Consider the following 6337-nt stretch of genomic DNA (forward strand, 5'->3'; position numbering starts at 1 on the left):
CAAACTCAGAGTGATATTGTTAAATATAGATTGATAAACTTGAACTTATTTAAAGTAATCCCTTTCGGATGTCTTATACTCACTGCGTTGTTGTGAAAATGAATTACTGTACTTAAATATGTTAAAAGGTTTCATATTTAGTAACCCCTTTTCCCTACTTCATAATATATGTACTTACATTTAGATTTAGACCCGTAAACTGTAAACTGTAAACTCCTCATTGCGTTTCGAGAGAGAATATCCTGTGAGTTCTGTATATACCATCTATTCAGTTCGGGCGCGCCTTCCAGAATGATCTAATGCGTCTGCGGTTTATTATGACTCAACATCGAGGCCTTGTCTGGTGTCATGGAAACGCTTGACAGCTGTGAATTTATAGGCTTAATGAAATTAATTCTTTACAATTGAAATGTAATAGATGTTTTAGTAAACAAGAGCTATGTATTATATACATACAAGGCTCAAATAGAGTTGTCGGTTTTCTAACCACTGATTAAAACCTCAGAATGCGGTTGATTCTGCGAGCTACTATTCCATAATTCAACAAAAGTCTTTGCTTTAACCAGTTGATCTAAATATAACATTAAATCTAGTTTATTAGATTTATTTATATTTTCCTTCTTTTCTAAAGGTCTTAAATTTCTCCAGCTCCAGATTAGCTTCTAATTATAATCATCACTCATGTCAAATTTAGAAATCGGCAACACGTGTTTAATATGAAAGTATTCACCATAATTATCTATATTCATTTTATCATCGAATTGATATATTATCCATGATTTGAGAAATCCATCTGAACAACCTAACAAATTAGATAGTGTTTCTGAATGTGTTTCTTTGTTGAATAACTGTGTTAATCTAGACCTTAAACATTGTTTCATTTTAAAATTAAGATCTGTTTTATATTTTTCTCTCTCATATATTCTGTCATATAATCATTATAAGCTTCTCTATTATCTGCTCGATATTGCTTAGTATATAATTTAATACAAGTTTTGCAGCAATATTGAAAACCATCGTTGCTAATCTTACGCTTACTAAATTCTGTTATAGCTAATCTATCTAATTCACATTTAGAACACTTTTATAGTATATATTTATAACACCAGTGTTATTTGTAATATTGATAGTTTGTGATTGTTCTGGTTCCATTTTAATATCAAATTTTTTTACTAAATTGATTTTAGAAGTTATTCATTTATATGTTATTCATATAGGGAATATGGTGGTTCATATCAAAGGTTGAAGGGGCGAGTGAGTAAAAATGAAAAAATGAATTCGAGCGTGCGAGAATTTATTTTTTCATTTTTTATGAGCTCGGTAAATAGTCCTTTTTTATCTAGTGTTGTGATTCTCAGTAAATTGTGATTTTATATATCTACCCTTGTTTACAACATTATTTACTATATTTCAGCCCCAAGATAACAATTATGTGTTACTGTCAATTATTCATACCAAACCTTTTGCATGACTGCAATTACTACATTCAGCATGTCTATGTATGTAACTAAATTAATCCAATGTCAACAAATTAATAAAGGTAAATATTCTTATGTAATCAAAAATTTCGCAATTTTCACTGGCTTGTGCTTATATATCCATTATCTTTTATATCAATTTAACAATTATTCATTATATTTCAGTCAAAGGAGAACAAGTTATGTGATTCCATAAATTATTCACATAAAACCATCTTAGTCAAACATGACAATTCATATCCATCTGTGAGCTATATGAATACAATGTCAACAAACTAATAAATGTAAATAACCTTATCTAATCCTAAATGTTGATAATTTTTACTTTATTGTATGTTTCATATATCTACATATCTATCAGCAAAGTACAATTTCTTATTGCTTTCACCATATATTTTGCAGTATAAATCATAATGGCTTCATACTATGCTCCTATGACCCAGGTGCACAAATAAGTTTCACCACTGCATTCATAAACAGACATGTTTTACCAAAGTTTGACTCATGTTAATAGACTATAATTCAGGTAATTTCAATTGTTTACTTTATTTTTTATTAATATGCAATTGTACATATGAATGTTTTCCCTATCATTGCACTATATTTGCAGAATCCACAATTTATATATAAGTACCAATAGTCATTTGCCTGAATCGACTTCAAATCAGGTATGTTGTCACAATTTATTCTTGAATTAATTTTCTTTCAATACAACCTTCAATACATAAATAACACTTCAAAATGAATTTTTGTATTTAACTGATGATTCTTCTTTTTTACAGCAATACAGCAATATAATTTTTAAAAAGGCTACTTCATCTTCCGTAATGAGTTTGATATTCTCCAATCCTTGGATTTTTTATACAATTCTATTACAATAATAGTGAATGTTGTGTAACAAAATTGGCTAAATGCAAAGTGTCTTTCAGTCATCAATCTGGGTCAATGTGCATATTCCATGGACACGTATAGGCCTTCTTTTGGCCCTCTAATCAGAATTTCAGTTACACTATAAAACTATTTCATTTTATTACTTCTACTAATTATAACCATTTTTACACAAAATTCTTATTGTTCAAAAGTATCACATGTTTCCAGTACATTTATCTTTTCAACAAGCTTATTATGTAAACTGCTATTACTTTCGCCAAATATAATATATCCACTATTGACAAAAAAGTTGCCATAGCAATGTATCTTAATTTTTCTTTGTGAAACTAACCCACCTGATTTGTATAGATCTTATGACAATAATAGCTATGAACATTTGAAAATTTGTCTGTTATTACAACAAACTTTGTCAATGTGTTGCTATGGAAACTGTTTTATTGATTTCACATTTTCCTCGGAGGCTTCAGTTGCACTATACCCTTCTTTGTATAAACAGGCCCTAATGTTTAAAAAAACAAATTTTATACGTATTACCCATTAATAATTAATCCACAAACGCACAATTAAGAAATTAAAAGACACTTCTATGTTATTCTGATATTATTATATATATTATAGTATTATAATATTAATAAATATCTCATTTTATAGATGTAACTTAAATGACTTTCTTATTTAAATTTTCTTATTGTTTATATCAACTTGGAAATGTCACATGTATCTTTCTTGATACTGGAACCCCATCCATACTATAAGCTTTTATCTACACCGAATGTTAGCACACTACCCAAACTATTTCTACTATATCGCCCTACACTGCTGCCACATATCGGTGGCAAAATTTATCAGTTTTATTCACAAACATTGAGCGATGGTTATGAAGGGGCCATCTCAGGTATATTTTAACCTTTCTATTCGTTGCCACTCAACGAATACTTCTCAACTTCAACGTTATCAAAATCATAAACGTTCAATGATGCTTGAAATCCAAACGATTTACAATCATTGTAAACGTTTACCGTCAATAAATCCTACTTTGAATTGTGTCCCTTTGCCATGCGGTGACGGTCCCTATGAGCCTATCTCGCCCACCACCGCATTGATAGACGCCATTTTGTCAGTACCATCGAAGTCGTCATCGGACATATAATTGGTTAGTACGACTTCACAATTTATTTGTTAAGGGTAATGTCATCGTATATGATTGAAATTAAATACAACTATGGTGTCAATCTTGTTAATCCCCTCGTTATTTTTCTACAGACACTGCATTATCGTTTTAACAATACCAACAAACAACGCTGCCCGTCGCGTCGCACGTGTAAGTAAGTATCGGCAATGTTGTGGCGCTATTGCACTTCGTACCCCCCTCCCAAAAATTTTATTTCCGTATATTATTAATCAGGGAGGTCTGTAGAGTCAAGATTAATTACTTTTGACAAAAAAAAATAATTTTTTCCAAGCCAAATTCTGATAATTTGGGGCCGATTCAAACGACGACGGGTCGGCCATGTTTCCGCACTTATTACCACAGAAAGTCTATATCTCCATAAATTGAATTGAATTGACAAAACCTCGTTTTTGGGCATATAACTTCTTATATCAGAACATCTTTAAATCAATAGCTAAGTATGAAATGCAAACATACGCGTCATTTTCAGAGATGCTTATGTTTGAAAACATGGTTTTTGCAAAGTTTTAATGTCATGACATTTCAGTAGAGGGTTAGAAACTTTGATTGAATATCGATGATTGAATTTGATCCAATATGACGTTGTTGACGTATCAACGAATTTACACGCGATTTAGGGCCCAAAATAACACATTTTTTAACCTAGAAATAGTAAGTTTTTTGGGTCAAAACTTACTGATTTTGAATCCCTAGACCTCCCTTATAATAAATACGCTGCAATAAAAAAATTTTGGGAGGGGGTACGAAAGTGCAATAGCGCCCAATGTTGTTGTAATACTCCCACTCTTGCACATTCCTACCCCCCTCCCGAAAATGTTTATTTCTGTATATTTGTCACTACGAACATCAATAAATTCACCCTCTATGGAGCGAATGCAGTTTAGGTGTCCCTAATGGTTATGTACCTAACCTAACCTTTACACTCTTTAATGACACTAGCGCCACACAGTGGAAAGGTGACCTTTACTGCAGTTAGACCATCAACAATTCAATCAAACTGTATGTTTCTGCTTCTCCTTATTCATGTTAATTACCATACGCACAATCATTCCCTATACACCAGTTCAACTGTGCTTGCATCCTAATAATCTGAATCTACTGTAATACCACAGTTCTATGTAGTGTATTCTGTATAAGACACAATTTTCTACCCACATTGTTGCTTTCATCTAAAATACCTGCAATCATCCCCAAAATGTATAGATGCATATATCGTATGAAATCATCAACCACTTTTTCAGGTACAATGTCATCTGCCGAAGGTTATGTCCATGCTGCTAGCCCCGTGAAAAACTCAGCTTCAAATCGAAAATATTTCAACTGTGTACTACAAACAGCCCGAGACACATATAGTGACACTGTTTTCTTCCTGGAAGAACCATTTCAGACAATTAAATCAGCAAAATTGAAAAAAAAACTCCTATTAAATTAGACAATATAACTATGAAGCTTGAGTATAGAAACCCCTCTGAGAAAGATGTTGAATTTGGCCTTTCATCAAAAGTTAAATCCGTTGCGAAAGACCTCAGTTTTCAATACAAAGCTCCGCCAACTGATACACACTTAACATTGAAAGATGTCAAAGATCGCAATTCCAACCAAGTGGCGAGTATATTCCACCTTTAAAATTACTCTTTTTATAGCCTACTTGAACCAGAAAAACGTTATGCTTTGTAAACCACTTGTGTTATATGTTAATAATTTTTAAACCAAGATGCATTCACCCGACCCCCCCCCCCCCCATCACCTGAAGTGGCATATATAACATTTAGTGCAAATCCTGACTATTTTTGTGCAATATACTTTATCTGCACTACAGGTGTACATATTTTTTTATCAATTCTGACAAATCTCAAAATCATATTCCTTCTATATGATCTACACGTTATTAACTGACCTTCTTCATTGTCATATGCAGACAAACTACAAGATGTCAAACCCTAGAATTTATGCTTCCCCCAAATAGTGTCTACATGACACTCCACTGACACCCCCATTGTATAATTCTGTAACCAATATAACATTTTGTTCTCAAAATGTGAATTTCATTTGCCTCAAAATTGTTTTGATTTGACATTCATAGATATATTTCAAATTTCCTATTTCATTTTATATCACATGCAACATTAATGATTACCTATTTCACCGCGTAGGTTACAGTCAAAGCTTAAGTTCTTGGATCATATTCTGGAGTCAAACGTCAAGCAGTACGAGGCCAAATCTTAGAAAAACAAGTCTTCTTAATCACTGATACAACTGGCACAATCCAGCTAACAGTATGGGGTGACTTGTGACAAGGATCACTCGTATGAATTCAAAAATGAGTCCATCAAATTTTTTGATGAGAAATTACTTTCCACAACTCGTACCACCACTTTGTCAAAAATCAAAGATCTCACGGATGTTCGATTTGATATGTCAATGTTGAATGAAGAAGTAACAACAGGCGAAATAACCGAAATCAAAATTAATCAATCATTTGCTTGCAGTTCGTGCAGACGTCCAACAAATAAAAGTACTAATGAATTTACACGATGTACGCACTGTGGAATGAAACAAAAATCTACAAGACTATCACCCAGAATTGTGGCAAATGCAACCATCCTCGGTAAAAGAGTCAACATTTATTTAGCTGTGCTAGGTGAATTTCTCAAATCCAATAACAAATTGTCTCTCCTACAAAACATTGATAACTTGGAAGACTATTTGCTCTCTGTAGGAATTGTAAATGCATATCTATCAGGTACCACTGTCATTGTTCTATCTCTTCCACAAA

General features: G+C 32.5%; 1 long non-coding RNA gene across 1 annotated transcript; it reads left to right on the forward strand.

Moving 5' to 3' along the window:
• The first annotated feature begins 3491 nt into the window (after nt 1-3491).
• On the forward strand, nt 3492-4864 carry LOC141903391 (uncharacterized). The gene is made up of 3 exons (XR_012619069.1): nt 3492-3522; nt 3633-3690; nt 4803-4864. It is a non-coding gene; the product is annotated as an uncharacterized LOC141903391 (long non-coding RNA).
• Nucleotides 4865-6337: the final 1473 nt, after the last annotated feature.

Source organism: Tubulanus polymorphus, chromosome 4, assembly GCF_964204645.1.
Source record: "Tubulanus polymorphus chromosome 4, tnTubPoly1.2, whole genome shotgun sequence".
Taxonomy (NCBI): Eukaryota; Metazoa; Nemertea; class Palaeonemertea; order Tubulaniformes; family Tubulanidae; genus Tubulanus; species Tubulanus polymorphus.